Raw genomic sequence first — 22,310 nt, forward strand, 5'->3', positions numbered from 1 at the left:
CCAACTGAAGTTGTACCTGTTATTCAAACAAAAGATGATACTAGACTAAGCAGGTTGACCTGCTTTTCTAGTATTCTCCTTACAAAGGAACAACAAGGAATTACGTGCCAAGACCTGGCTGTCTCACAGGTTCTGAATACAGAAAACGTTCTATTTGTTAATCACAAACAGCATTGCCTCCAGCTCTGTGCCAAACACTCATTAATATGCCTGAAAAAGATGGCACATATCCTGTAATTCCTCTGAGAAAAGTAAACTTCTTCAGAAGCCTGAGAGTTAAGTCATCATGTTAAATTCCCTATATATAGGATATATGGCAAGTTTTGGTCAATGCAACATAATTCAGCACAGAATTAACTGTTATTCAAACAAGAAAATGCTTCTTTTCTCTGTTATTGTAGAAAACTTAAAATACTTTAACTGCATATTCCTCTAGACTGGATGTTTTAGAAAACCTTGGTATTACAAATCCAGCTTATTTTGAAGCCCTGATCCGCAAAGACTCTTTGTATACAGACTTCTGATGTTTTTTGCAACACATCTAAATCATATCAACTAATTTATTCAAAGTTCTGACTTCCTCTTGGTCTGTTACAGCATTTCAACAAGTTGGGAAAACTGTGAAATTTTATGAAAATATTGCATCTACCTGAGGACATGAAAATTGCTCTTCTCCACCTGACTTGTTATTCTACTCTTGCAGTGGTTGGATTCACTTAAAAATGGCCTATCACAATTTTAAAACATGCAGTTGTATATATCATATACATCATATATATCATGGGGAAATAGAAGATGGTAATTTCCTTCTTCTCAAGATGGTAGTTTTACATGCTTAACCTGAACTCTCACTGTCAGATGAACTAGAAACATTTTAACTGACCTGGTAAAAGACCTAGAAATAGCCAGTGTTCTTGAAATAGCTATCTTAGGACAGGAACCAATTCTACTATTAATTTCAGAAAAATACTTTCCAGAAATTATGAACAATGATTGCAAATAAGAAAAGAAATGTAACAAGATGCAGATGAAATTAATCAAGGGGTTCATTTCTGGGATCTCTTCCTACTGTCTGAAACATAAATGTAAATTTAGTATGTGTCAGAGTTAGTTAATGAGAAGCCCAAGACCAAGTTTGTAACTATGAAACTTCAATGTACCAAGTAAATTGAAAATGTTAAAGGGTAAAAATCTTATGAAGGAAAAGATGAGATCTGTGTGTACACACAGTTCTCCTTGTTTTATGTCTCACCACATTCAATTCAGCTCTTAAAGGACTGGTCAGCCTTACAGCTCTCTTTCTTGAAGGAAAACAAATGACTGATAGGAGAGACACTAACAGGTCTCCATCCTTCTTAGAGCTGATCTTTGCTTTAGAGAACTTAGAAGCATCTCATAAGTTTTAGTTTTCTCATTTGTCTGCTTTTGTGGAAGATGCTGAGAGCCTCCTCTGCCTGTTTTCGGTAATTATCTCATAATGTCAGGGAACATTTCAAGAGAATCTATTGGCCATGTTAGATTATGTCTGACCACTAGACTGATGCTCTGAAGACTTCAACTCATGGGATCCTGTGCCATAATTTTTCTTCCACTTCATTTACAATATTCCTATTTTTAGCATCAACATGAGACAGACCCAATTATACCTGAAGTTCAGCAGCATATAATAGGTGTCTGAATTTGACTCTTGAGTTATTCTAATAATAATTTTCACAGCTTAACACCATTTACACAATCCTATTTGGTTTTAAACACTCTGGGCTCAATGTTACATGCTTAAAATAATGTACTTTATATATATATAAATTGCTGAGAATTGCATTGTAGTCAGCTACCTCTGATACTCTACGTTTAGCAAATACAAAGTAACAGGAGAGATTATATTTTTTGAATCTGTATTCTCCATTAATATTTTTTGAACACTGGGAACAATAATCCATAGTGAAAATGCAGCCTTCGTAGTTGTGAAAATCTGAAAAAAAAAATGCTGTAAATTTGAGATTTCTTTTTCTAGCTGAATTTTAAGTTAATTTCTCTCTGTGCCTTGCTGCATCTCCTTTGGCTCCTGTACTTCAAAAATGACTCCCAGCCTCCTTGAAGCTGTGCTCCTCTTGACTTAGTCAATAACATTCCAACTGCAAATAGATAGGGACCTGGAACCTTGTTTTTATCTAGTGTGTTTGCACATGAACACATAGCAGCTAGTTTGAATTTTTACAGCAGTTCTTAACAAACCTTAAGTATCTCTCTGAAATCCAGTCTCCTAAGTAAATGTTTACCACTCTTGGTCTGGGATTTCCCAAAGTATCTTCATATGTGCAGTGAATTGGGTGTGGTGCAATTCTAAGGTAATTCTGAAGTTTTGCGGGCTGCTTGGATTTACTTTATTGCATATGCAGAAACAGCTGGGCAGGGCAAATACAGTTGGTGTCTCAGAAGCCTCTCTGCAAATCTGTAGACACCTGGTAACCCTATAAGGCTGAATGCTGCTATTCAGACATAGTGGAGGGAGCCAGGTTACAGGATGTCAACAAATCCCAGACATTCACTGCAGATGTGCTGATTGGTAAGAAGTTACAGGCATGCACCAGCCAGATTCAAGTCATTACCTATGATTGGGCAGTGAATTCATTCACCATGTGAATAGCATCAGGAGTAAAAACCACGCTGTCAAAATGAAGATTGCCTTTCTCACCCTTTGCAGAAAGGATCTTCATCCATCTTCTTTATCTGGAAGAGGATATGTCCATGTCATGAGGTAACTTTATTTAAATAGATAGTAATATAGATAAATAAATAAGTAAGAGCATGTTTGACCACCCCTAGTCAGGCAAGCTAATGGGGAGCTGGGACAACCTGGAGGAGGGGAATGGCTCCACAAAGTCAAGCTTAAAGTAAGTCTTACAGATAGCACATTTTACAAGACTGTTCATCCTAAAAATACTTTTAGCCTAGAGCATTTTGGACCCCTTTGTACTGGTATAACTTTGAAGGACTTAACTGAGCCATATCTAGAACTATATATAAAACACCCTTCAAGAGACTAAAATGTCAGCACTTCTTTCAAGTACGGATGTGGGAGAGCAAACCATAACTATTATCCTCACAGAACCTCATGGAAAACTTTAACTTGCATATGTGTATATATGTACTGTATATGTGTATCCCATTAGTGTCAGTAGGATATCACAACTGAGACCTGCTTTGCATATATGAGAGTAAATTTTCTCTTTATGGAGAAGGTTTCATAGTGTCTAAAAGATAAAGAATTGTGTGTGATGAGATTTAGTCATTGTTCCTAGAGCTGCATAATTAGTCTTAAATGTTCTGTTTACAAACCTGCTGTGGATTTGCATGTGTATCTCCTGGTGATTAAAGCAGAACATGAAGCACAGAACTAAGCTTTTGCTCGGTGTGGGAAGAAGTATTTGAAACTCTCTTCACAGAAACCACTGAGAGTATTTTCTTTGCTCTGCTGGGTCAGGATTTTCTCCCACATCTGTCTAAGTATTCAATAGGTTCCTTTTCAGACACTCTATTCCCTATCCCTTTTCTTTTGGTTAGGTAAGATAAAGTATTTTCAAGAAAAAAGTAAGAAAGGTAACTAACCCAAATAAATGCAAAATTTTGATATCCTCTACTGTAGTTTTGATCCTCAGTCCAGTATAGAATGTAGAATGAAACGTAAATTCATTGCTTTTTTGTGTTGTGAATTTTATACCACAATTTTAATATTGATTCAGGTATATGGTGAAAAGCGTATTTCATACAAAATCCATAAGCAGTTGAGGAAGGAGCTGCAGTACTGTCTTTGTATCTATTAAAGTTTAAACCTTCTTGAATTCAGCCAGATGAAATCCAGGAGTAGGTACAGTGACATAAACGATGTCTTTCTCTGTTCTCCAAGATTTTATGATATGCTTTTCTTTACACTTGTAACACCTTAGTTACATTTCAATTAAGTTCTCCCTCTCTGTGTCGCTGTCTTAAGTGTTTTTCACTTTTCTGATGTCAAAAGCTCTTCTGTTGAGAGGACTCAACAGGAAGTGGATGCCAGGAGTATGAGCTCTGATGAGATCCTTTAATCCACCCCTAATCCCACTCAATTAAAACTCCATTGATGACAGAAAAATCATTAAGTGCTGAAGAACAGGAAAATGAGGGAAAACAACCCTGCATGAGAAATTAAATGCACAGCTTTTAACAGGGATGTCCTGCTCCTTCCCCAGCACTTCTCTTTCTGTGCAATCCCTGGCAAGCCAATCTCTTAATTCTTACAACTGAGCAGGTGAAAACATATAATCCAGTTGGCATCTTAACACAGCTCAGGGAAAGTTATGCACAGAATACCTAACATCACACATCCCACCACTGCTGAGGAGTTGGAAGGATCTGGAGGCTTATGTGAAAGGTCCATTTAGCAACTGTTCTTTTCTTCCATAAACTAGAAACACATAATGTTAGTAAAATATGCATCCTTGTTCTACCTATACAGTACTGCTTTACATGTGTTTTTCTGTAATTATTTCCAGAGAGGGAGTTTGCGAGGTAGAATTAAAACTACAGGTACAAGTAAAAAAAATAAATCATTCTGTTTATAGATAAGTTTTGTGTTCTTTTCTACTTTCTGATGCAAAATACAGAGAGTATCGTTCACTCTCTTTATATTTAGCATGTTTATGCTTTATGTCTTCTCTAATGAACTGGGGTAAAACTGAAGCAAACAAAGAAATATTTGATGTTACACCTCCCCTTTGCATGTCCTTCCTCCCTGATATCTTCAAGTGGTTTTTAGGTTGCAGGGAAATAGGAGGCACAGCAGAGGATGTACAAAGAGCTAAGGAGCAGCAGGTCTGAATGATTTTTTTTCCTCTAGGAAACCTGGGAACCATATGCTGTAAATGTTGAGTACAGTTAATGTGGCTTGAAGCAGCATTAAATCCATTTACACTGCGTGATCCTCCTCTTCCCAGAGTGCACACATGGGTCATGGAGCCAAAAGCAGTACAGCAACCAGCTGGACTTTGTAGAGAGTCCTGGTGTCCAGAGAAAAGCCTTTGGAAAAATTCTTTTTGTATTATCTATGCTAAAAATCTACAGCATAACAGTCTTGATTTATCATGTATTCCCAGTCTTTATTTCCTTTCTTTCTTGGCCTGAAATAGCCGTATTTGGCATCTCAGATAATCTCACAGACAGAAGGAGAGCATGAGGTAATTTATAGAAACTTAAGACTCAAATAATTGTAGACCTCTCAGACTCATTACCCCTGTGTGATTTGATACTGGGAGGCAGTATGTAGACTTTCATCTTTCTTCATCACCAACTTAAAAAAAGGATGGCCTGGTACGTTTTCAGGCAATCTGTGTGCACCTATAAACTGAAATGCAGCTCATAAACATTAACCATGTTGAAACAATCCACTTACTGTTTGCAATCACATTACAAACAACTTAGATGTAAGAAGCAATATCCAGGCATCTGTAATGCCACCGCACAGGGAAACCCAACCTTCACACCTAAAGCACAGACTAATTATTAGCATGTCTATTTTTTGTCTTGCACATAAGCTTTCAGTCAATATATGTAATGTCCACTTGACATTTGATGACTTCTTCATCAAACAGCACTGGTGTTTAAACTCTGACCACTCCTTTCAAGACTCTTCTCCCTTTCTCTCTGGTACACATTCTCTGCTGTCTGCTTCAAAATGCAGATTGCCAAAACTTCTTTGCTACGTGCTTAAGTGCCTTGTTCAATGCCTTGTATTTCAATTCCTACGTAGTGCCTTTAGGCATTGCTGTAGAAAGAATAACTCACGGGTTCTGACCCTTCAGATACTTTCTAGTACAAGTAATACCCACTAAGGCTGGCAAACACATCCAAGAGCAGGCTGATGATTTGTGCAACTAGCAAACAAGTTGAAGAGATTCTTTAGAGGTTTTGCTTGATAAACTGGAGAATGTTGCCATGTTTGTATTCCCTGACATTTATTTTGATATAACAAAAAGCTTTTGAAAGATAGGCAGTTCCCAAGGATTGAAGTACCTTGCAGATTGCTTGTAGATCTCTCTCTCATGGCTCGGAGTTTTCCTGCTTGCTACTGGGCCACCAGAACTGCTTGCTTCCAGTCGTCAGCCTCAGCTGCAAAATTACAGGTTCTGCAAATCTTCTACAACTCCGCCGAGTTCTATTTATAGAAATACACTATGAGCTTACACTCTGTGGGTCCGGTGCCAGCGATAATTTTAGAGGGGACTTGGCTGGTTTCTCCAGTCTCCTTTTTTGCACTGTTTTGATCCAGGTAATATAAGGTCAGAGTCAAGACCTTGTGTAACAATTTCTCTATCATATTACCCTGCAGACTGGTTGTTTTTAACACTTAATGCTGCCACAGAGCAGTCCACTAGTAAACACTCTCTGTTTATTTTGTGGATTTTGAAATTTTAAAAGGACCTCTCTGCTGAGTTTTTGCTGGATAAAACATAGTTGATCAACCTTATTAATAATATTTTAGACTCTGGTTTACTTTAAGTCAGATGGAGAATTTAGTTGCACAATGCTCCTGAGGAGTCAAAGAACACATGTGGGCAGCATGAAAGCCATCTGAGTGCCTGAGGTGCTGGTTACTTTATTAGCTGAATTATTGATATCCTGGTCCCCTTCCTGTAAGTTTTGCCATCTGTTAGGCAGTGGTGAAGTTCCTGATCAGTTGTATGAAGATAGTGGGGTCTACACGTAGTCAGGCTTCTCTGATCAGATAAATTGTGATCAGACTTAGTGCCATAAGAGAGTCACTTGCTTGTTTGCATGGGGTTATTACTGCTGCCCTGTGAAATACCTACATAGTCTACATTTTCAATAAATACAAATCTAAACACTCTTCTGGACCAAGCCCAGATCTCTAAAAGGAGACGTGTTCACCTACCTGATTATCTGCTCTTCCTGGACACCAGGATTCACTCACTGATTACAATCCTTTTACCCTGTCTTCCTCGAGGAACACAGGTCATCTACACACGCTGGTCTGCAACTATGGATAAGGACTTTAAACCTCTCAGCAACAATAAGAAAGTCAGAAGAAGCTGTAGGCTCCTCAGTGGCTTTGCCACAAGTCATGCATATGAAGCCAGGTGTTCAATGTGCGGCCCCTGGAAGTGTCTGCAGGGTGGGAGAGCCTCAGTCTGCCCCTGCCCAGTATCTATCATGGATGCCACCACATCTACCCAGAGCCATGTCCCACAAAGGTGAAAACAGGCCTCTTGCAGGTTTTCTGTCCTATCTTTCCCACTCTTTACCCTGCACAGAGGAAGTAATGGCTTTAATCTGGCTGCTTTTCCCACCAGCTATTGCAATTGAGGAAAAAAGGGTTGGTTTCATAGTGCTTGACTGGGTATGCAGAAGGAGCCTCCATCTAGCCCTGTGTAATACAAGGGAACAGGTTGATACCTTTCTTTCAACTGATTTTTTTTTCTTTTTTTTTTTTAAAGCATGTTTGTGCCAGAGTCAGCATTTCTAATGTCAGGCATTTGTTTGCAGTCTAAGCCAGAAAAGCACCTGCAAAATTGCTTGACTGTGTAGAAACATGAGTCGGGAGAGAAGAGGGAGGTGTGTAATTGTGAGACAGGTAGTGTGGTAAATAAGTAGGCTACAAGAAAGACAGAATAACATAGAGAAAAAACCTCTATTAATCAGAAAGTCAAAATTTAGCTTCCGTTTGCTGTCTTCATATACCAAACTATACCATATTACTGAGGCAGTTGATTGAGCACATTTGACTATTTACTGAACTAGGGAAAGCATAGCACAGCACTAGTATCTGATGTGCAAAATAATGACAGACTACCAAAGTCCCTGGTGCTTTTCCCCCTGTCACTGCAGATAGAAGCCTGGAAGTGATCTGGACACACACACACACACACACATAAAAAAAAAAAAAAAAAAAAAAAAAAAAAAAATCCAAAATTCTGCCATTCACACTCAATGAATTTAAAATGTTTTGAACCATTCCTAAAATACACTCACCTGCTGAGAATAAAAATACTGGGTCACTTTTGCCTGTGCTTTGTTCTCATTTCATGCAAAGTTAACACTGCCAGCCTCGCAGGTCCAATACCCACCCATCAGTAAGGAGGAGAGATCACAGCCTTGATCCAGTACTGACACCATGAGTGAGATGTATTCCTTTACACCTACCCCAGTTTCAAGATCTTGTGTAATTCAGGTGAGATATGGTAACATTGCTGTACTTGTTTTTGTCAATTTATCCTAGTTTGAAGAGTTTGTCTTTTGAAAGACAGCCTGGAGAAGAGAAGGCTCTGGGGAGACCTTAGAGCAACCTTCCAGTACCTGAAGGGAGCCTACAAGACAGCTGGGGAGGGACATTTCACAAGGGCATGGAGTAAAAGGACAAGGAGTAATGGCTTTAAACTAGAACAAGGTAGATTTAGGTTAGATATTAGGAAGAAATTCTTCACTGTGAAGGTGATGAGACCCAGGTTGCCCAGGGAAGTTGTGGATTGAAGTGTTCAAGGCCAGGTTGGATGGGGCTTTGAGCAACCTGGTCTGGTGGGAGGTGTCCCTGCCCATGCAAGGGGGATTGTAAATAGATGATCTTTAATGTCTCTTCCAGCCCAAACCATTCTGTGATATGATTCTTTGAAATTTAACTTAAGGAGAGAGCAGAAACCTTGGAGAAAGGTTCAACTCAAAATATTTGGGAAGATCTTATTCCTTCAAGTCTATGTGATGAAAAATGAATTCCATTGAGAACATTAATTATTCTAAAAACATCTTACATAGGAAACACTGTAAAGATTGCAGTTCAGGAGGTCACTGCTAAATGTCACTAGTTCATGTAGAAATAGCCAGAGCAGCACCCTTAGACTGTTACACAATTTTAATGAAGATTTCCAGGTAGAAGTTTTACAGAAAAATATTCACTAAAAATCCTTATTTTGCATTTTGTCTAATATCATTATTTTGAAATTAGTAATTTTGTTTGGACTCAAAATATTAGGGTTTGATGATGAAGTAAACACAAAATATGTCAATGGGTTTGGATATTCTTTGTCTATATTAACTTGGAAAAGCTATTTTCTCTTTTATTTCTTTTTTCTTCTGGATCCCACATTCATATGTAAAACTAATTCTAATCAAAACTTTGCTTAAAAAAAGACTTTTTTAAGTAAACTTTTAGAAAATAGATTTAAAATATATTTTCTGGAAAATTAATTGTATTTACTGTCAATGCAATTTTGATTGTGTCCAGCTAGTAGGGAAAGAAATTAAAACATCTTGCCAACATGTGGTTATGTACAAAGAGAGGAAGAAAAAAAACAAATCACAAGAATATACATATAGAAGTCCACATTTTTAAAAAAAAAAATAGCTGCATTATTTGTTTTTATGGACTGTTGCATCTTGCCTCCTTATGAGTTGTTGAGTGACAATCTGCAAGTGGGAAAGCAAAGAGTATAATGTGATAATTTATCCCCAAAGGTAGAGCAGTAGCATACACAAAATGAATCAGCCCCCTTCCAATTTTTAGGTCTTAAAATAAATTTCAGTATTTTTAAAAAAAACAAACAGTTGTATCCAGCTGAAATTAATTTCTCTTGTCTTCTTAATAGCCTTTTTACATGGGAAACTGATGCACCACTTACAACTTGACTGGGCAGTCTATGAGGGTGCTTAAGTTTGGGAGAAGAAGGGGGTATTTTAACATGCAAGGCTAATGGTGCTATTGGGTTTTTAAGAATCAGAATGATCAATACTTTTTCCTAAAGTGAACCTACACATTGTGGTAATCAGATACATGTTGTGTCTTGTTAAATTTTTTCAGTAATATAGAACAGGAACACAATAGCTTCAGTAAATCAAACTGAAATGAGTGATTAAGTACCTGATTTAATACTGTGCACTAATTTTAGTTCAGATGGTCCTCATTTTGGTGTATAATATAACTGCATGAAAGACTACATTGTTAGCATGCTACAGGAAATTACATTATAAAAATACTCTTAAATTATCAAGACCTGAAAGGGAAAAATTGTTAAAATTCAGTGTCCATATATCAAAGGCAAGTGTTTAGTTAGGATGCTCCTTGATTCTTAAGAATATGTACTTCATTGCCTTAGCAATTCTTCCTTTTTTCCTAAAAGTCAGTTGCAACAGCATCCCTTCAGTAACCTCTTGCTTAGCAAGTTTTAAATTTCCCTGCATCTATCTTAAAATTACAAGTGTACTCCATCAGATCCTTCCAAAGGATTCAGAGCTAAAAGGGAAATTCCATTCTAAATTACTGCTTCAAATTGCTGTAGATCTACCCATCTCTCTTTGGGCTCTTGCTATATCCATTCGAGCAATTACTCCACCTCTACAGGTTTTATCTTGGCTGCTAGTTGTTCATTGCTCCATCTCAAATCTGAGCTGGCTTTGGAAGCAAGGAAAGCAGGTTGGAGGTAAAAGCAGAGTGTATTGGCTATATTTGGTATAATTGAAACAAAAATGGCTGATTAAGAAGAGGCTCCTGTGGTCTTTCAGAGATCTGTGGCCATCTCACCAAGTGGAGTCGGTCTCCCCGTGATCCTGCTGCTTCTGCTCCACATGGCCATCATGAGCAGGGCATCACACCAAACACAGCAGCCATCAAGAAGTGTTACAGCATTGCTGGAAGGAACCTGTTCTTAGGCTTCATCCAAGGCCTTTTTACTGTGGATCTCTTCAGCTGTACCTTGCTTTCTCTCACTGCTAAAAAAGCCCATGCATCGAAGCTCCTTTTCGTTGAGATAGTGGAAGAGCTCCTTCTGAAGCTCAAGGGTCTTTTCACTGCCTGTATGAATGAATCATTCAGCTTGATAAGAATTACTGCCCTCCACTTGCTACCTCAGCATAATCCTTGAGATCTTCTTAAAGATGCAACAGAAAAGCAAATGCATTGGGTTGCTAAGCTGAGAAGAGGAAGGGCCTCACTAGCCCAGTCTGAGGGCATGAAAAAATGTTAGTAAAAATAAGTGAGTAAACACTGGGGAAAGTCTTGCCAAAAAAAGATTTAGGGGTGACTACAGGAGTATATTTTTTATGTGAATTAGGTTATATAAAACTTAATTATACTGTTAAAAATAGTTGTATTTAGAGTAGTACTGAGCAAACTAACAGATCAGGACCAAATTCATGTTCATCACTACTTTTCTTCTGTGTATGACCACCCAACTCTCTGTCCTCTTGGTAAAGACTTAGACCAAGAGCATCAAAGAAAGAACAAATCTGCACTCACAGAAACATGCCTTGTCACACTAGGGAGAGGCATTGCCCCATTCTCTTCAGTGATCTAACTCTTATAAACACAAGGATGTTAACACAAAACCAGTGATGACCTAGTTCAGCTGTTGAGTAAATTATAATAGAGATGATAATCTATATTGACCCCCCACAGATCAAAACTTAAGCTCTGAAGCATGAGATCTCATTACCCTTGTAACTCTTTGGTAGTAAGGCCACAAAACTGAAAATGTTCCTGTTTGTACGGACACTTAATCCTTTCCTAATCCATCCAAAGGGCTCACTTCAGCAATTTCCATGGCAGTGATTCCACCACTGGTTGGTTATACACTGCAGAAATGTTTCCTCTTCTTCTGCCTAAGTTTGCTGACACTGGTGCTCACTTTGTACTCCCCAATTTACAAATCAAAGCAGCAATATCTCCGGTTTGTGGAGACCTCCAGATCCTATTGTGTTCAATTGGAGCTACAAGGTACTGAGCCTACCTGTAAATCAGTCTCTAAGTAGAATGTCCATTGCTCAATAAAATATTAAAACCCTGCAACTAGTGCATAAATTGTAGAAAGTGCTACAGTTCATCAGGTCAAACAATAAACTTTCAGAATTTGCCCATAACTATGCACAGCTAGACATCCAGATAGGTTTCTTGCACTTTCTATTTGTGTACCTATGAACATTTGTGTAATAAAAATTTTTTTGTAAAAAAGTATCATCTAGCAGTGGATAATATTGAGTCTATTTCATGGAAGCAGCTAAGTCCCTGTAAAGCAGCAGCCAATTTGGCTAATGGAAATCTCTCTCAATTAGCTTGTTTTCAGTTCTTCTTGCTTGAGAAACTTCCTTTGTTCTCATCAATGTGACTTTGAAATGAGACTAAAGGGAAAGAAGCTGGCTGGCACAGAAATGTCTCTTACACACCAAGCTTTCATAACAGAATCTTTAAAGAAAACTGCAGACTTAAGAGTCAACAAGTGGAGTTGAACCATTTCATACAGATTCCAGTTCTTCAAAATACCATAAATTTAAAAATCATACTTTAAAAACATTTAAGCCCCAAGCCCCATTAAAACTATGTGATGGATTTTACCTTAAAGTAGCCTTTTTAAAAAACTTATCCCATGTGATTTTTGCCAAGCTGAGCCTTATTTCTCCACTTTTTAGCCTCTTGAGGTTCCATTATATAGTCATCTGCACTGGTATTCATCGTGTCTCTTAATTTAATAAAACTTGCAAATTCAATCAGCATGATACTTTTCTGCTCCCACATCTCTAATAAAAATGTTATATGAGTCTATATCCAACAAAGATCCTTGTATCATGTTTCTTGTAACCTCCTACACTGATCTTTCATCATATCTCAGAAAAAGGCTGCATGCTTCTCCCAACTGCATACAGAAAACTGAATTGGAGATGCATTTGAGTAAACACCTTAACTGACCTATACAGGAGGTGGGGGGCTGGGGGTAGAACAAGAGAGTTAGAACTGGTTCCCCTCTTTTTCTGCCCATTACAAATAAGCCTCCTCTTCTTTATGTGTATTTTCCACTCCTCATTTTCCTCTACTAAGTTTAATTGTCAACTCACTGGATATCCTTTAGGCTCTGCCTTTTTTTCTCTCCTGTTTATATATTGATCATTTTATATGACAATCTCAGCAACAATAAAAGCCAATTGTAAAGCAAATATAGTAAGCTTAAAGGACCAAATTCTAATGCAATTATACTAATGAGCTGTGTACTCCTGTCCAGTAGGACTCCCTCTTAGCTCAGTATATTGCCTAGTAACATCAGCAAGAGAATAAATGATGTCAAGTTCCCTCTTGGTTTGTATGAGCCTCTACAAGTACAAGTGCAAGACCCCTAGCAATAGAGAATAATGCCAGAGAGAACTGGCAGCACCCCAAAAGTTTCATTTGAAGAGTGACTGCTGAAGGCAGGAACAGTCTCCATCTCCTGTAGCAAAACTCCTGGGAATTGAATAGCCCAGGCTAAAGCTGCCCTCCTTCTCCAAGAGAGTCTCTAAGGAAAAGTGAGGGTAACAGGACTGCCTCTCCAAGGACGTTCCAGTCCCTCTGGGGAGCCAGAGATCTCTCTGGTGGAAGAAAGTCAAACCACAGCAGGGGAGTCTGCATCCTCTCTCCTAAAGTGTAAGTTAAAATCCATCAGTCATTTTAAATGTGTCATACACAGAGCTCTAGCCTACAGCATTTGAATAAAAAGCATGATACTGGTTTTGTATTATTTTTCTTTCATCTACTAAATAGTCTCTCTTATGCACTCCAGTACCACAGTAATGGGCTCTGGATAATAACTTAAACTGTGTTAGTCTTTAACCATATTGCAGTGTTTGTCCTTAAAATACAGCAGCACCATGGTATTTTACAGCAAAAACATGAGGAAAAAAGTGATGATGAACAATTACAGTTGCATCATGTTGGGAAACAATAGGCTAAATGCCAATCTTTAAGAATTTCTAAGTGATATCCTTGTGTTTATACCAGTAGCTCAACCAACTCTACTCTGCTTCGTACTAAAATAATAACAAGAACAGAACGGTTTGTTCAGCCTGACTGCTGGAAAAGCAAAATGATGTGTGTAGAACTGCAGGAAATTATATTGACTGATAACAAATATAATTATTTCCAAATTATTAGGATTGTGTCACAATCATTCCAGGAATGCAAAAGATTTTATTTTTTTTTCCACTCCTGCCTTCTTTCCTACAGCACAACTCCTTATCTTCTCTCTTTGTTCTTACCTTCTGCAGCAGTTGCAACACTGGCACTGTGCCCCAGCACATGAAAGCTGTAGCATTGTGGATTATCAGAGTTTTTGCCTGGAATAAGATGGATGCAGAAACACTCTGTTTAACAAAGGCCCCACTTTATCTTTGCCCAAGTCGTCTTCCCCCTGCTCTTTGAAGCTTCACTTCCACATATTGTGGTGTGGCATAAAGGGGAGCTACTTCCTAAGAGGGTTTGCAAGCTGCAGAAGCTGTTTGGTTTTAAGAAACATTATGCATCAAACAGAAAAAGAAGTCTGATGTCCCTGTTAAAGGGTTAGAGATTTGGGGCTGAGGTGTTAGTTTGTAGCATGAAGAGGTTCATCAAATGGATTCTAACAAGAACAGAGTAGAATAAGAAACAATGATTGAAGAAGGCCCCAGAATTGGTGAGATATTGAAGAAGATTATAGCTGATGAGGTATGTTATGGAGCAACTGAAGAGAAAGGAGATGGATTGTGAAAATTAGACCTAGATGAGGAGAAAAGTACTGAAAAAGTACTAAATTAGAATTGATTGACAACACCCTGTTAAATAATATTGGAAAAGGTTATCTGAAATGGGAGAAGAGTTCAGCTGCTGAATTCTGTTTTTTTTCATTATTTAGACCATCAGAAACCATTTGGACAAGAAGCTGACTCCACATGAGACTGTTCTACCTGTGTCTGTGGGGCAAAAAAAGGGGGGCAACTTCAGTTTTTAAAACTCACAGACTGATGTAGAGCACACTCACAGCCCGATGCATTCAAACAAGCTTTTAGCAGCACCTGGCCTAGCTACTAGAGCCTAGGAAATAGCCAGAGGTGAAGAAGTATCCAAAAAAGCACTGCTAAGCTTTTGATACATTCATCTTCAGTGGCTAAGCAGCAACAGATAGGACAGGTTTCCAGAGAATAATTACGGAGTGTGTCAAAGCAGAGCACCGACTTCTGTATGGAAATGATCATTAGTCAGTAGCAGAGGCCAATGTCCCATGACGTGACAGTTCCAGTAGTCCCCAGCCACAGGGGCTGGAGGATGGGAGGCAGATTTGTTTATTGGATGGCTGTGCTGCAGAAGGCTGGCACTGAGCTGCTGGCACGGCAGGTCAGTCACTCCGAGCTGTGAAAAGTCTCTCTGAAAGAGGCAGTCACGACTGTCTGCCTCCCACAATGTAACCAGTCACATCTCATCAGAGATGTCTAATGTCCTAATGATGTCTGCAGATCTTATTGAATGCTCACCAGTGAAAAGAGGAGCCAAGGAGGCTTTGTCCCAAGCACTAGCTCTGGACTGAGACTACTTCAGCAGGGTTTAGAGAGACTCCAGCTACTCGTAGCAGAGGACTGATGTTTTGAAGAAGATTGTGTTCATCCCAGGCCATTGGGTGTCACATCTACATCTTTTATTTGACTGCCAGCGTTTGGCAGTCCTAGATCATAGCAGCAGCTCCTAATCCAACTTTTCAACTTGGTGACTCTCTGGTTGAGCCAACCCTGTGAAAAGAGGGGTTGCACACAAAGCACAAGTTCAGCCACACGCTCTTCCAGATCCTCTTCTCTGTAGAAAATCTACAGATTTCTAGATTTGCCTGGAATGTAAACCTGCTTTGTAATAACTAACCCAGAAGGCTATGTTCTACAAAATTCCATGTCTTACCCATCAGACTGCCATGTAGAAGGGAAGCAGTCATGATCTTATCATCCCTTTGGTACAGCACACAGAGTAGTGGAACAACACAGACTTCTCTATAGCTTTATTATACGAGTCCATGAGGGCTCTAACCAGGCTTCACATCCATTCTTCTACTTATATTGCTCCAGGTCCAAATGCCCTGGCACATCCTGCTTTTGCTGTCTTGATAAATATACATGTCTAATCTACTTTTTTTCTCTTGCTTTCATAACAGAGTGCAGTCTATAGTAATGCCCCCAATTTGCCCTATTGCTTTGATCCTTGGGGTGCATTTTAAAATGTAAATACCTTCCAGCACATGGGATCTCCACTATGTAGAAGCTATTAGAAGATAAAGAATATGAAACATTCTGAAACAAGTATAGCTTTTTGTTCTAGAGAGTGATGTATTAAAACTATCTTAGCTGCAACCTGCCAAAGAAGAAATTATCACAGGGTCTTACATGGAGAAACTGCTTGTAAGCAACATTAAAGGAGATGGGTCACTAACTCCTCAAATAACAATATCTTAAAATAATGAAAGTAGAAAAGAAGACATTTAAAACATCCAAAGTCTGGAAGCTTATCTTGGTAGATAAACTACTGTTACTCACTACCTATTAAGCCAGCTAATGTTTAATTTCACTAACCTTGAGTGAAGGCCTGTGTAAGAGGTACAATCAGACAATAGACACAAAGATAAGGAAAAATGTAAAAAGATTATCAAGGAAAAAGGCTAGTAGGGGAGTTTGTCTGTTGAAAAAAAAAGTATTATATTTTTAATGGGAAGAATCAGATATAAAAGAAAGAATACTAGAACACACTAAAGAAGAGATCTGAGCTTTACAAATGGTACTATGCAAAAGAACTCATTAATATATATTTAAGTATAAATATATACTCTTATATGCATTTTGCAGAGATATGCAAAGCTTTAAATCTTGACTCACATTCTAATCATACTTTTCCCTTTCTGAAATCTGCATGCTTTGATGTTGGCAATGGGATTACACTACTTGTGTTCTGTCTATTTATCTATGCTGCATAAAAACATGTTAGATATATATTATGTTACAGCCAAGGCTTTGATTCACAGAAATACTTCCTCTTTTAAATTATTACCATGCCTTTTTACTCATCAGGAGCCTTATCAAAGCTACCTGCCTCTAAGAGACCAGATTTATCCAAAACATTTTTCTGCTTTATATTGATGTCCCAGGCAATTCAAAAGGGCTAAAGTGGGACATCTGCCTGTGAGTACCTGGCAATAGTTTGCTGAAAAGAGCAAAGACTATAAAGAAACATTGTTCGAGACCCCATCAGAAGAGCCAAGTACATGAATAAGAAGAAACTGGTCCAGGCTTCCTTTCTCAGCTCTGAAACACACTGAGCAAGGCAGCTCAGGCTGCACTGTTGGCTAGTAATGAAAGCCCTGGGCCACTGCAGCCTGTTTTGGTGGATCAGCCATCTCTAAAGCAGATCACAAGCTCAGTAGGTTTCTGGGCTCTTTTTAGGAAGCTTAGAGTTATTATTTACTACTGCCTAGATATTTCTAAAGACCTAAGGATTCCACTGGGTAGTGGAAAACTCTAGGTACTCAGAATGTGCAGGAATTTACAGCGTCTTCATGTGGCCTTATCTGGTCAAACCCCAGAGTGCAGAAAGAGTACAGGAGGAAAGACATAAAAGAGTGGATCTTTTTTTTGTCCAAATTCCATCAGCTATTGCTCAGGTGGTGAGATCAGACAACAAATGGATCAAAAGGGCTAAAGGACCACTCCATTGTACTTCCATTTGTATATTCTTCAATTTCTATGCTTCCATTTCCACACTGACATTTGTGCTACATGCAACAACCACAGAGGCTGCTTCTGATCATAGTACATATATCTGTGTTTATAGATTATATACATACATGTAGAATATCTTCTATACATTTTATATAATGTGCATAGTGAACATGTAATGTAGACCACATAACGCCACTACATACATGTATGTATATATTAAAATAGATATATAAAATAAAGTTGGTATGTGTTGGGTTTTTTTCAGTTTTACACTAAGGACTGTGTCAAGAGTGGACAACAACAAAATGCCCCAAAGAAACACACAGTATGAGGGACACTCAGGCCATAGCACCATGAGCATAACAACATAAGCAGTTAAACTCTTTTTTTTTTTTTTTTTTTTTTTGCCAGGTGAGGCTTAACCTGGATTGATGCCTCGATCTGGTTTAAAACCTAGCATAAGCATCAGTGCTGACATTAGTGGGGAGAGATTCCATGGGGTGGGAATTAGTAGCCTAGGGAGGAATTTCTACTACTGGCTTTGCTGGTTCAAAGTGCATGGGACATTCTGGCCCCAGCAATAGCAGACACCTGGGAGTGCTGTGCAGACACATTATAAAAAACCACTTCTGTTATTGTATTGCTGCATACAACCAGAGCCATATGTGCATATCAGGGCATTATAAATAATGCATTCTTTGAATCTTGTTACCAAAACAAACAGGCCATTGCTAAAACTGCCAGCATCTATCTCTTGTTTCCACTAAAAATATTCCTTGGACTTTCAAGTTGCAACTGTCAGCCTCATCAAACCAAAGGCAAAGGTCTCAGACAACTTGTTAAGACCAAAACTTTAGTGGAAACATAGGAGAAAAACAGGCTTTAAAGCCTCACCTGTTCATATCATCCTTTTTTTGGTGTTTTATAGTATTTTACTATTAGCCCACTTGCTAATAACAACTTCCTGCCTGCTTATTAGAAGATGGATGTGTTTTATTTGCCTGTTTAAGTCCCAGAAATCTGCCATATTTCAACCACATATGAAGATAAAATATACTGGTTGGTGAGGTATGAACAGGTTGCAGTGAGGGCACAGTCTGCTGGGATGAGACATTTATTCTTCTCAGAAGGGGATATATCCAGTACCTTCCAAGTTTCCACAGGTGCTTATGTTGTAATGAAGACGGATATTTCAATTTCTCCAAGTTTTAAGGAGGGGAAAATAGAAGCATTATGGTTAAAGACCTTTTCTGGCATTTGTGTATTAGTTTTGCACAAAACCTTTAAGTCTTTGCTTAGGGCTAAATCATCATAAATGGATGTGCCCATGGAGGAAAAAAAAAAAAAAAAAGAAAAGCTTATTTAAATAGAACAGTGGCCACAGAGGACAGAAAGAGGAAGGACAGAGGTGAAGGTAAGAGGACTCATCATCTTTCTCTCCCCTGAAGAACAACACATTGTGAAGCCTTGCAGGTGGCAACCCATATTGCCACTGGCAGTGTCTGCACCCCTGTACAGAGCAACAGGGGGTGACAGAGGAGTGTCCCCCTTTCTCTCCAGGTGTACAAAGTCTCCTCCTCCAGTGTGCAGTGCTAGCAGCAATTTCAATATGGTCCTGTGTTACCCACAAGGTCAGAGTCCCCAGATCAAATTCCCCAGATCAGTGATAGCTGCTTTGTTACTGCTTATTTTTATGTTTATACTATAGTATAAATAGTAGTGCCTTTTTGCCTGAGGAATTTATATGGACCTTGTCATTACTGTTCCTCCCAGTCTTAAATGTGTTTGTTCTCACACCAGCACTATGTGGGCAGTTCAATTCACCCATCTTGGAGGTAGGAAGCCAGGACACCTTACAATCAAGGTCTGGATGAAGGCATGCAAACACTTGACTTTCACTGATTCCAGTAGCATCTAAATAGAACCGTTTGTCCAGGCCTAAAAACTCAGCCCAGAATCCCTTGGTAAATGATCTAGCCAGGGAATTCAAGCCAGCTCTCCCCACCCTGCAGATGTCTTTCTTTTCCATGAGGAATGTATCTGGTGAAACAGGGGAATCACACTGCATAACAAAGAAGCTGCCTGCCCTGAGGGGTAAATATTGTGGTCCCTTATTGCTGTGTAAATGATTTGCACAGATAAAAGTGGAAGAACACTATGGTAATGCAAAAGAAGAAGTAATTTGTGGAATTAAAAGTTAATCACTTCTTCCCACAGCCTCAGAAATGTCTTTCTAAAGTTATGCCTCCTAGAGGCAACTTTTCCCCTAGTGGGGATCCTGGTAGGAGGGTCACACATGAGTGCTGGAGTTTTCCTGCTGAGCTGTGGGTTTTCCTGCTCAGGATAGTCTGGAGTTCTGAATTTTTCCTGCCTAATGTTTACAGGATTTTGTCTTTTAATTGGTTTCTGTATATTAATTGGATCTGAAAAGCTAAGGTATTTATCTTTGTAAAGCAGTTCTGGATGCTGAATAACCGACTGTTTTTCATAAGGAGTTTTGCTATACAGCCTGAAAGGGAATGCAGATTTGTACAATAAATACAACTGCTCCAAAAGAGATGAGATTTATCTTAGCAACTGGCAAAGTCTCTCTAGGATTCATCCCCAGTCCCAGCCTATCAGTCAGTGTATCTTACTTCTAAGGTTTAAATGCAGTAAAGCATACTCTTTTAAAATTATAAAAGTTTTATTTTGCCAGAGACATGAGGAATTCCTCCAAGTGAGAGATTTTATCCCTTAGTGAATCACATTAATGGCAGTAATATTAATAATATATCTTAAATCCTCATCAGAATTTTATCCAAACTATTAGGCATGTCCTTGAGGTAGATGAGAAAGGGCAGGGGCAGTTTAAGGTGACAAAACTGGCGCCACCTCTACACCCAAATAAATAAATACATAAAATAAGAAATCTTCCCAAGAAACATCAGAATCTTAACAATTGCCGAGCCAGCAGGACGGCTGGAATTGTTGCAAGTTCACCCTTTATGTCCCAGGAAAAATACGTTGTTAAGCAATTTTGTTGTTCCTACCAGCAGACCTTGAAGTTGAAATTAACGAGTGGTGGTATTCTCTCACACCCAATCCCCTGTACATTTGCATTCATTTGCATATGAATGCCCAGCTAATTGTTTTGAAGTAACAATTAAGAGAACAATAGAGGAAAGAAAAGGGACTCCAGGCAGCAACTGACACCTGGGAGTCTGTATTAAGAAAAGCTTTTACATATTTGAATTAAAAACAGACAAAGGAACAGAAACAGGCAGGCATAAAATTCATTCCTGAGAACCAGCACATCACATCCGTGCACACTATCACACTCCAGAATGTTTCCTACTCATCCAGCTAAGAGATGTACAATGAACTGGATGGTAGAGAAGGTTTCTCTTTCTTGCATGCATTTTAGAAGAAGGTTACTTTCTCACATTCCCTATGCACCTGAATTAAAGAGTTTGGGTTTGAGAAGGAATAGTAGTATTTTGCCAATTTGGCATCGATTTCCAAGTTGATTAGCCTTTCCTGAGAAGTTCAGGTACACAGAGGCAGCAGCACATTTAAACCCTTTGCCTCCAGTTAGAACTGGCTCCACTGGAATATGATACCAGAGGTATAATTTCTATTATAACACCATTGGTGTCACCTGAAATTATTACTCAGGCTGCATTTCCAGTAGGGAACCAATTACCCGATTGTTCAGGCAATGGGTTTTGTTAGGCTTACTCCTCCCTCCTTGTAATGATGATGTAGCTCTTTTTATCTGGAGAAATCGCTCTTGATAATTGTTGTTAAGGGCTTGACAGGCAAATGCTTAGGCTCTGCTATCCCTTCCCTGCAAGGAGTAGCACGGGGTTAGGAAGGAGAAGGCTTGGAATGGGAGTTAGGCAGAGTTCAATAAGAACCCCTGCTACTAAAGAGGTTTATTGACTCCAAATTACTGATCGCTAAAAGCACTTTTGTACCACAGAGGATCATCTGAGCCTCCCTAAAGAGAAAAATGCCAGCAAACAGTAGAAAAGAAGGAAGCTTGAGGCCATGAGGAGGACCTCAAGGACCAAAGAAGTGAGAGGAAAGTGAGGCTGGAGATTGGGACAAAGCTCTGGGTGGAAGAGCAATAAGACTGTGGTGATGCTGAAGGGCACAGACATAACCAGGCTTTTGTCAAACGCTGGGAATTTAGCCTAGGGGTTGCTTCTTCCACATGACAGTATTTTCTAATCTAAAGCCCTCTCAAAAAGCTTTTATTTCATGGAGCAAAGAGAAGAAAAATTGTGTACATTTCAGGACATTTGGGGGAAAAAAAAATAGGATCACTTGGAATTCCTGGCCATTCCTGGTCCAGATGGGACCATAATTTGCAAAGGATGCCTAGGAGATACCTTTAGTGCAAAGATGAAAACTAATACAACCATAAACTGCATTTCTTGAAATGCAATATTACTAGCCCTGGGATAGTTGGGAACTACTTCATATGCTGTTCATAACAGCACCTTGGTGCTCTGTTGCTCATAGGTGGCAAAATGCCCCAGAATGCACCATGCCTTTGTAAGTGAAAGGTCTTCTTATTCAGAGTAATCAAAACTTGCTTTCTTGCAATTAAATTGCTTATTTTAAATGTAAGAGATGTACAATTACAGGAACAGGCTATCTATCTTTTTTATCAGCCCTCCTTGAATATCTGTAACTTCTGTTTTATTTTAATGAAAATGATTGTGATGTATATACATTATACAGCTGTATATATCATACCACAGCTAAGGCCTGTGAATGTAGAATATTATATTTGAAGATGATCCTAATCGTGA

At 38.8% G+C, this 22,310-nt stretch overlaps 1 long non-coding RNA gene across 1 annotated transcript; it reads right to left on the reverse strand.

The window, feature by feature from the left end:
- Window positions 1-1,893: 1,893 nt before the first annotated feature.
- On the reverse strand, window positions 1,894-6,125 carry LOC115598289. Its single transcript, XR_003987549.1, has 4 exons — window positions 6,049-6,125; window positions 5,305-5,310; window positions 2,610-2,711; window positions 1,894-1,972 (listed from the first exon to the last, which is right to left on the reverse strand). It is a non-coding gene; the product is annotated as an uncharacterized LOC115598289 (long non-coding RNA).
- Window positions 6,126-22,310: the final 16,185 nt, after the last annotated feature.

The sequence above is a fragment of the Calypte anna genome, chromosome 4A, assembly GCF_003957555.1.
Source record: "Calypte anna isolate BGI_N300 chromosome 4A, bCalAnn1_v1.p, whole genome shotgun sequence".
NCBI classification, from domain to species: Eukaryota; Metazoa; Chordata; class Aves; order Apodiformes; family Trochilidae; genus Calypte; species Calypte anna.